The 10,373-nt window shown below is 39.6% G+C and overlaps 1 protein-coding gene across 3 annotated transcripts in view; it reads right to left on the bottom strand.

Annotated features, from left to right (window-relative positions):
* MNAT1 (MNAT1 component of CDK activating kinase) overlaps window positions 1–10,373 on the bottom strand; it is a 133,056-nt gene that overhangs the window by 17,344 nt on the left and 105,339 nt on the right. The gene's annotated exons all lie outside the window — the stretch shown is intronic.

Below are 10,373 nucleotides of genomic sequence, written 5' to 3'. Positions count from 1 at the left end.
ATGATGAGAGATTTTCATTTTACTCTTTTAAAAAGACAATAAGTGTCTAAATAGAATTATTATTTTATATCATTTCTGTTGAATTAATTTTTATTCTCTGCTGCTTTCAGTCTAATACAGTTTCCTGAACCAGCAGTAGCACAGATATGAAAACAGAAGCGTGCCAAGTTTGGCAGAATAATCCTTCGGTGTCATCTGGGGGAGAAAAGTGCTAACAGAGTTATTTGTATAACAACCCACCTTGCAAACTGCACCCTCAACAGATGTGTGCAAAGCAGTTGTGTGTACTGACTGAACTGATTCTGAAACCTTCTGATGCAGAAACTGCGTTTTCAAACATTTACAAAGAGTGCTGAGCAATTGGGGAGGGATTACTAATAAGTAATCACATTTAATAAATTATCTAGTGATACCCTGCTGCGGAGAGAACTCACATTAACACTAGGTGGCAGAAGGCTCTGTCACATTGAAGACACCTGCAGATACACTCACAGACCTAGGCTTCAGCTTTGATAGCCGATTTTAGAAAAGCTAAGGGGAAAACAGTTGACAGCAAAGCAGCTATAAAATCCATTTTCCAGCCACTCTTCCAGCTCCAATTCTGGCTCTGACACCTTTAGCGCACATCATTTCACTATTTTAAAAGATCACTGGCTATCCCTGAATCTGAATACACCTTCTGAACTTGAACCTTAAATCACCTCCTATTCAATTCATGTGAAATTCTGTATGTGACAGGTGATTCTGTTAAGCTTTTACTCAAGTAAGAGAGGAATTCACGGTTTAAAGAAATAAATGGTCATTAGGGCAAGTACACAATAAAAACATACACTGCTAGTTATGTTGAAAGATACTTGAAACCTATCTTGGAGTGGTCTAACAAGCACACTTCTGCAGCTGAAAGAAAACCAACAACCCTCAAGCAAACTCATTCAGAACTGCTCAAGACTCACTGCGGAAGAGGACTCCTAAAAATGGCAGCTGCTCCTTCGTGGAGATGCATTTTCCAGAGATACTTTTTGTAATTACATATAAAAATTTCTTGGTGCCAACTGTTTTCTTTTAGTTTTACATATTTAATCCTTTAAGAAGTGTTTATGCTTGACTTTCATTTATTGTGGCCACCCTCTTTTTAACTACTCTTTCTGTTTCATCTAGTCTAAATCAAACATATAAGGGTAGAAAAAAATTTTAATTTCCAGTAAAAAAGGCAAGTGAAGAAATACCGGCAATCACAATTCAAAGGCAGCATACAAAGAACAGTTTGCTGCGTGGGCTCTAACTACCTGGATAGAAAAGAAAGCAAACAGCAACGTCAGATGTCACGAGGAAGCTGTAAACAGAGAGAGGAAAAGCGGAAGACAAGCGATGTCTAGATGTTGAAAAACAAAAAGGGCTGGGAGGCGAAAGACACGCTATTTCCTTAGCCAAGTAAGTTAGAGTTGACAGCAAAGATTTCTTCTAGATCACTGTGGCTCCACTGCTTTTACACTTGCCAACCAGTAACATCCCAGATTTACAGCACTTGAGGGTTGGGTTCTACAAGTGTAGCTGGTGCCAACGAAATGCTCAGTAGTATTGTGGTGGGTTATTTTGCACCTCTAGACATGGAGGTTCTTTGTGTTTAAATATATTATATTTTATCATTCACAGTTGTCAGCAGTGGAAATTGTCATCTAAGCAGTAAAAGATGCTGTTGAAGAAACAGGACGGATTGGTTAGAAACTAAAAATCATTTTGGCCGTGACAAGTCATCTCACTGCCCATTCTGAGGGTAAGGGATCAAACCACCCTTTGCAAATTGCTGCCTCAGAGTCAGAAAAATCAATAGTAGGTAGGAAGAGTCTACTTGCCAAGGCTACAGCCACTGCCAGCAGGTTATTAATGCATCTGTCTGCATTCTTTAATGTTTCCTAAGAAGCAACTATGTTAACTGAAAAGGTGTGATGTGTCACCAGCCCTTCTCCTCTCTCCTCTTCATTTTCTCTCTATATTAAAACCTTGGCTACCAAAGAAAACAATCATGTTTCACCTCATCTTTTCCCAGCTTTTCTGAAGTTCAGTTCCTGCTCTATAGCAATATATACAGTCTAAGTACTATCCCTGACAAGCTGTTTGACAACCTTAAGTTGCACATCTATTTTACTCCCAGAGCTTTGGAGTTGGTAGGGCTTAGATGGGAAATGGAGAGCAATTAAAATAAACACAGACAATATCAATGAATTCTTCAGAAACACACACGACAAGCAAAATGAAACACTACTGGCTTTTGCCCACAATTAGAACACAGCCCATCTCACAGGCTGAATGCTCTGGCTGAGGTCCAGAAAGACACTTAAGCACATGTCTTATTTTAAGCATGTGAGCAGTCTCATTGATTTTTTCACTCATGCCAGTAAGAATATTCAATGCGCTTAAAGTTAAGCGCATTGTTAAGTGCCTTCCTGGATCAAGGCCAAGCTATTTAGCCCTTGCAAGAGTTAGTCTACAGAATATTTACCATTATTTTAACATCTCAAGACTTACTCTGAGATAAAGTTTTATGGTGTACGGAAATATTTCATTCATCAAGTATCATACAAGCAATGACTGGTTTACAGCAACCTTCAGGGAACAAGTATTCTTCCTCTTCCCACATCTTCTAAAGCAGTAACTGGAAGGATTATCAAGGCACATACAAATACACTGATAAAGAAAATCAGTTTTGGAAGGGAAGCCAGCAGTCTTTACTGATCTGGAAAGCAAAACTAACCCCATAGTGAAAAGGTGACAGACATATTAATTTTCAGTGAAAACTAAAGTCATTCACCAATATCCCGTTCAAATACCAGGTCCTGTACAGCAAGATTGAAAACAAAGCTAATTGTTGACTGAAATGAATTATCACAACAAGTACACATCCAATTCAATTTTTTTCCTTCTTCCTTTTACATCCAGTTGAACATAAAATTCAAGGAAAGACCTGTTAGTGCTTTCTCAAGATGATCTCACCACATCAGAGCACTTCATAGAGATCAAAGGTACAACAAACACCCTTGCTTTACTACAAAGAAGCGAGTGTCATTTGCTTTGCTACAGATAAGTGGATTATTATCTGGTTGACATTATCCAAGTTCAGTGTTGTAGCCCAAGCAAGAACTAGAGAAAGGCATTTAACTTAAGGAAAGCTGTCCTGGGTCAGACCACTACTCCCTCCACCCCAGCCATCCTACTCCAGAAGCAGAAAAGGGAGCACACAGGAGCCTGGCCACTCCAATGGGACCAGCAGGACACTATGACAGCTTGATCCTATTTTATAACCAGAGGTAGCTTTTTATTTCAGTACTTCTTTCTTCCTGGAAAGTTTAAACTCAGTAGTGAAGTTATATAATTGACAGGGTGATATAGGAACAGAAAGCCAATTTAAAACTAGATCACCTCTCTGACGTCCCAGGTTGACTCACAGCTGTATTACTCATCACAGAATTACAGAATCATAGAATAGTTAGGGTTGGAAAGGACTTTGAGATCATTTAGTTCTGGGTTCTGTTCCCTTTACTCCCTGCCCTCCATCAGGTATTTTCACACATTGACAAGATCCTTCTGAGCCTTCCCTTCTCCAGATTAAACAGTTCCAGCTCCCTCAATCTCACCTCACAGGACAGATACCCCAAGTCCTTACTCTCACCAGTGTGTCCATGTCTCTTGCACTGGGAAGCCCAGGACAGGATCCAGCACTCCAGATGTGTCTCCCACCAGTGCTGAGCAGAGGGGAAGGATCACCTCCCTTGACCTGCTGGTAACACTCTGCCTAATGCAGCCTGGAGGCCGCTGGCCTTCTTCCCTGCAAGGACACATTGCTGGCTCAGCTCGGTGTGCTCCAAGGCCGTCCGTGCAAAGCTGCTTTCCAGCTGGTCGGTCCCCAGCCTGTGCTGGCGCACGGGGTTATTATTCCTCCCCAGGTGCAGGACTTCACATTTCTCTTTGCTGCACTTCACGAGACTGCGGTCAGACCATTCCTCCTGCCTATCGAGGTCCCTTTGAAGGGCAGCGTAACCATCTGGCGCACATGCTGCTCTGCTGAACTTCGTATCACCTGCAAACTGGCTGAGGGTGCACTCTTTCCCATCAGCCCAGGTAATGAAGATGCTAAGCAATACTGGTCCCAGTACTGACCCCTGGGGTGGAGCACTGGGTTCTGTTTTGCTTTGAAATCCACAACACAAACAGGTATGTTAACACCAGTAGTTTGTATTGGTTTAACTAGTTCCCTTTTTTTTTAAAGGGTGGTTAAATGAGCACAGTATTTACATAAACAAGAATCGAATGTTTCTGACTGGTATCTGCTGTTCTTCACTCATTTTTAAGTATCTTAACTCATTTTTAAGTATCTTAACTCATTTTTAAGAGTGAATTTCCTTTAAGAAAAGTTCAAAAATCATTTATGACTTCAGAAGAAAAGACATGCATTTCAAACTGCTTTAGTATGTAATAAAGTCCCCCATTTGTGTTAGTTGAGAAATCATTTCTGTGAACAAAATTGCACCTTCATTTGAAAAAACGAGAGCAACAAGAAAGCTGTATTCCAGAACTGGGATTATAGCCAGTTTATGATGGAAAAACATTGAATGCTTATGGCATAATTACAGTGTTACAGCATTTGCTGCCAGAATTACAAAAATTAGTTTTAAAATTATGCCTTAAAAAGAATGTTGTTTAACTAAACTGAAAGCGAAAAAACAAACATACCACGATTCCAAATCTAAATTATGCACACTAAGGGCTTGTTTTAATAAAAGTACACTTAATGGCTGAATAAAGTTTCTCAAAAAATTATTTTAAAGATAACGAATGCCTGATTTCCCAAAGAGTGTCACATGAAATTTCATCACTGACTCATGTAAACTAACCTGAAATTTAACCAAATGCAACTGTGATCGATATTGTGTCAATCTGAAAATATCTGGGTTTTAAGGCAACAAAACCAGATGCAAGGGTGAGTAAAAAGTTGGAATCCACAAACGGAATGAAGTTCTTTGCCACTGAAAGATCTGGAAAAGTTAATACTGACAGGGAGAAACCATAAGAATGACAAGTTTTTATAGCGTGGCCACATTTAGCAGAAAGAGAGTCAAGTGCAGGAGAAATAAAAGGGAACTCATTTGTTATTGTTGTGGGGGTTGTTTATTTTTTTCTTTTAAAGATGGCATCCTCCACTTCTAGGCAGCTTGGGGCATGGGCTGTTCTTCCACACACCTCTAAATCACTGTACAGTGCCTAGTGCAATGGACTTGCACTGTATGTTTACAGGCACTTTTGCAAAGCAAAACCCAGCAATAAATAACAAAAAACTCAACCACATAAAGTGTCAGATTTACCAACATACTCTTGAAAAAGCCAGAAGAGTTACTGAACAGTAAGACACAAAAAGGCCAACTATATATAGTAGAATTGTGCTACAAAAGAAAAGGACACTGGAGACAGATATTCTACCTTCTCTGTGGAAAAAAAACGAAGTCAGAGTTATTTCTTTTGTTCTTTTCTCCCCCCCCCCCCCCCCCATTGTTTTGTTCTTTTTTTTTCCCCCTAAAAACCACTGAGCAACTTGCAGCCTTAATCAATGCCTTAAAGGGCTCATCCAGTGAGAAAGAAACCCATCCAGTGGACAAAAACCCAACATTTACCAGCCAGGCAAGTCTTCCTCACTGGCAAAAACTACCTCCTGTGACAGTTCTACCTTTGTTCTGCTGCAACATGTGACTACCTGTAGAACTTATCAGAGAGAGGGAATGTGGTCTGGTTACCCTGTCTCACTATGTATCACAGAGACGCAGACCCTTTTAATCGTAGTAGGGATACGGTGTTGTGCATGCTAAGTGTTTGTACAAAAGTGTGCATGCGCAAACGTGCATGTGCATGCATTGCCCACCACTGTGCTCTGTCATACATCACAATCTCAGAAGAATGTGATAGGGGATAAAAAGTTGCCTATACCCACCCCTTTTTTATTATGTATTTTATTTCTCGCAAGAGTACTTCTCATGCAGTGGAAAAAAACCACTCACTAAAACCAAAAACTGAGGGAAGGGTGTCAGAGCGGAGAAAATGGGAGTTTTATTCCTCAAAAAAATAACCCCTACCATGACAGCCTCGCTGGCTCCTTTTCCACTGACAGGAAATTTCTGTAACTGAATCATGTGGTGCTGGAACACAGAACTGCACAGCTTCATGAGACAGGCTATAGTCCTGACCAGGGATTAGTGAATAAAGTAAAAAGCCCAGTCCTCTCCTTTGCCTTCCAAATACTAAAAACTTAGAATGTGACAGAAACCTGTTGACTTTGACAGGGTTTAAATTATATTGATATGAAGTAGAAGCAGAACAGCTAAAACTGGCAGAAAATTTAAAAAGTCCAGGACTTCATTGCTTCATAGAGATTCCTGAAAGTTTGTATCGTCACAAAACCAGGCAGAAAATCCAAAAGGACCACAGAAGGGCAATGGATTTATGAGGTCTGAGAATCCCAAAACAAAGATGCAATTGAGCTAGTTTGACTTTATTACTTTATCCTTGAAAGTTTAAATAATAAAAAAGTAAAATTAAAGCACAGAAAGCACCTCCTGGAAAAGCACTGTGTCAGTACTGTCCTTTAGGCATGTTCCCCTCCCCACCTCTGGAAAGTTGTCTGGCATTTGACATAATTGGAAGGAAGAATTTTCTCCCCTGGTGAAGTCAATTAACTTCACTGTGTATGTATCATCTGTCAGAGCCGAATCTGCTGTCTTCTTCATGTCTGACACAAGCTTCTACACCTACTTGACAGATCAAACAGGTTTTAAAGAAATCACTGTGCTTTAAAGGGAAGTTCCATGGCTGTGGCAGGTCAGAAAGCTGCAAGACCAGAAGTGAGTGATTGTTATATTAGTACATGATACACTCCCCTAGAATATTAAAGTACAGTGTATCTTTGTACTGGAGTTTAACTCCTTTCATGCAATTTGCTCTTTCATTATGAAACTCCTTTAGTCTTCAATCATCATAAACATCTGTAGAAAATTAAAGAGGATAATTTTCCTGCTTTGTGCTCTTGAAATGCTTAATTTCTCATATCATTAAAACACAAAAACTCCTTGCTACAACAAGAAATTTAAGAAACAGTGTAGGCCACTGCTTTAACATACAACTATAAACAGGCACATGCATGTTCATGCACAAACATGCACTGAATGTTACAACCAAGCTTTTTTCCTAAGACTACATAACACGGTAGTGCTTTATGCATCACCGTACAATGTGATGTCACTAGATTACATGTTATGCCACTCTTTGGCATCATTAAACCAAGTGCCAGATCTCATCACGTTTTATGGCCACTATAACTCAAGTCCAAACTCATTTCCCATTAGCCCCAGTATAATGTTTGTTGTACCTCAATGTATAAACCTCCTAATTAAAGGCAGCAGAGGAGAGAAAGGTAACACATACAATGCTTAACTGCTTAACAACTACAATGCTTAACAACTGCTTAATGCAGTTCTTCAGTTAAAACTAATGTTAAATGAATACATAGCAGCATGGTAGATAATGCACGTGTTGAAAAAACTTCTCTATCAAAATGCATTTCCTCATAATCGACTGTTAAAAGCAACTGGACCAGTACTCCAGCTCTCCCAGATGGCAGCCAGAAATGGGGAGCACTCACTGGATGCGTAATAGGGAAACAATGTCAGGGTCTCTCTGGACCTATACTTCTCAGGTTTTAAGCTCATGAGCAGCATGGAAGAACTTATTACAGAAGAAAACAGGTCACTTTTATTTAGGCATGGATCTATACTGAAGTAAAAAGCTATATTCTAACTCAAAGGCACTCTGACATTCTGGTGAGAAAGAGGGTTTGGTCAAGCAAAATTTCTTTACTAACAAAATAAAGCTAATAATTTCTACTGAGTTGGTCAAGCACAGTACATCACATCTGACAGGCTGCTGATGTGATTTAAGGGAAGAGAGCAAAGGACCATATTGATCTCTCATCAGCAGGGCAAGCACTCTAGTAAGCTTACTTTAAAGTAGCTACATGGAAGTATCGTATTATCAGCCACACAAGTGCTACAGAGGTTTTTAAAGACTTAAATAATATTTTGGCACATAAATCTACTATGGGCTAATGTGATGCCCTTCATGACTGAGAATTTCTTGGACTACAAAGATTCTATCAGCTGGAGCTACAGAAGAGCAGAAACTATAGGAGAAGCAGAGGCAGCTCCTCCGAGACCACCTCTGTGCTATTCCAACACCCGCTGAAGCACATGCAAGTCCGAGCTGCCCCAGAAGCCATCTCAAACACAGCCCCCCCCATCCCCACTTCACCGCCAGAGCCGTTTTACACAGTTTTTGTGTAACCCTCTATAGAGATTAAAGCTGTATCAATGCAAAATCCTCAATTCTTGTGCAAAAAGTACATTTAATTTTTTTAAGGAAAAAAAAAAAGATTTGGTAAGATGGGTCTTTTTCCCAAGTTAGTTATCTTTCTGCATCAGAATTCTTATCCCTTAATCCCACTAGACTACAAAAGCTTCCACTATGTGGTCCATCCACTTAATGCACTGCTGCTGAATACATACTACACTGACCCACGGATTTGTTTAACCAACACTGGTCTTAAATTTCTTCACCCCAAAAACTAACACATGCCTTGGTGACACATCTCAATGAAAAGATCAAGCCCAACTTCAGGTTTATAATAAAAACAAGCAGTTTTTTTCTTTAAGTACCACATTCAAATTAGTTTCATAGGTGCTACACCAAGAAAAAAAAATACTGAAGAGCAATTTACACAGATCTCAAGAAGTAAAGCGTAAGTGGGGATTCGTTATCTGATGAGGTATTTTCCCTGCAGGGATCTCATTTTATCCCAGTGATAGTCAGCAACTTTCATCTATGATTTGAAAGAAAATATAAAAGTCACTCCTTGTAAAATGCACAGCTGTCAAAAAATCTGAGGGGGCTGGGAAAACAGATGAATTATTCAGGCTAATCTGTAGCATTTACGAATACAGACTTCTTCCAACTAGAGACAGTTCAATAGCAAAGGTCATGCAGCTAGGAGCAGAGAACACAGATCACACAAGCCACAGCACTGCACAAATTTATATAAGTACTGGAAACACCACAGAGGTAACAGTGGCCACCTTACAAAACCTGAACTCTGGTTATTTCTGTAGCTAAGGAGGTGGATACATACACAAACTAATACAAGTAGGGGAATGGGGAGGAAAACCAAAACAAACAAAAAAGGAAGGATTTACATATAGACTGAAGCCAAACTACCAAGGAAGGTATTTTTGTGCCTAACTGCCTTTGAGGATTTTAGTCTACCTGATTTAATGAAGACTACAGAGGAATCTGGGACAGGATCAGATCTGATCCATCTCTCTGGGTGGTCGAGCTCCTCCTCCGCAGTTCTGCAAGTGCTTTAACAAGCAGCACACACTGTCCCATTCGCCATTGCGCCCTTTTACACTAACACTGTACTTCCAACACCTTTCCTTCTCTAGTCTGATTATCCTGAGCTAGTGTTTTTAATCAATTCACAGCTTACAGTTCATTAAAACTAGCATAATAGACTCTTCATTCAATTAGTTGCTCTAGAAAATGTTACCTTTGTCTATTCAGTACTCAACCTGCAGTAAGTTCTCTGAGCATTAGCTTCTCTCTTCTGGGACAAAACACCTATCTGCAGCTGTAGTTGCTAAAACAATCAATACATTGTCATTGCCTACAGAAACACCTAATAATACCACAGCGATAGTAACAAGGACTTATTACATTGTAAATGTAAAATTATATATAATGATATATGCATATACACATATGCACACAGAAACATACATATCGGTAACATCATTCCAGCAGAAATTCCAGCTCTTCTGGGTGCCCAAAGTATGCTCTCAAAGCAGCTATTTTTGATGCCCTAAGTCCTACCCTCTTCTTGGAAAAATTAATGGTACCACTGCTATTTCTTCAACACTGTGCAAGGAAGTAGGGGGTTTTGGGGAGCTCTCATTCCCCCTTACATTTACCCTCACCATGTGGCAGCTATTCTTCTAAGAGCATGCAAACCTTCTACCAGAGGAAAAGGCAAAATTTCTGGAAACAGCTCATTAAGAGAAAACATAATTAATGAGTTTATGTGTGGGTCAGAGAAAAGGGAGAGGAAAGAAGGTGAAGGGAATCAAGGAGCACATATACTTATTTAGATATCATTTTCCTATTACTTCAATATATTTTGCTAAATTTACCATGTCTTCTGAACCTTTTTTGTTGAGGTGTTGTTTTTGTTTTGGTTTGGTTTTGTTTTTTTTTTTTTTTTTAAATGAGAAGGATTTTAAAGCCTT

This window comes from Strigops habroptila, chromosome 4 (assembly GCF_004027225.2).
Source record: "Strigops habroptila isolate Jane chromosome 4, bStrHab1.2.pri, whole genome shotgun sequence".
NCBI lineage: Eukaryota > Metazoa > Chordata > Aves > Psittaciformes > Psittacidae > Strigops > Strigops habroptila.
This window is presented reverse-complemented; position numbering and strand designations above follow the sequence as displayed.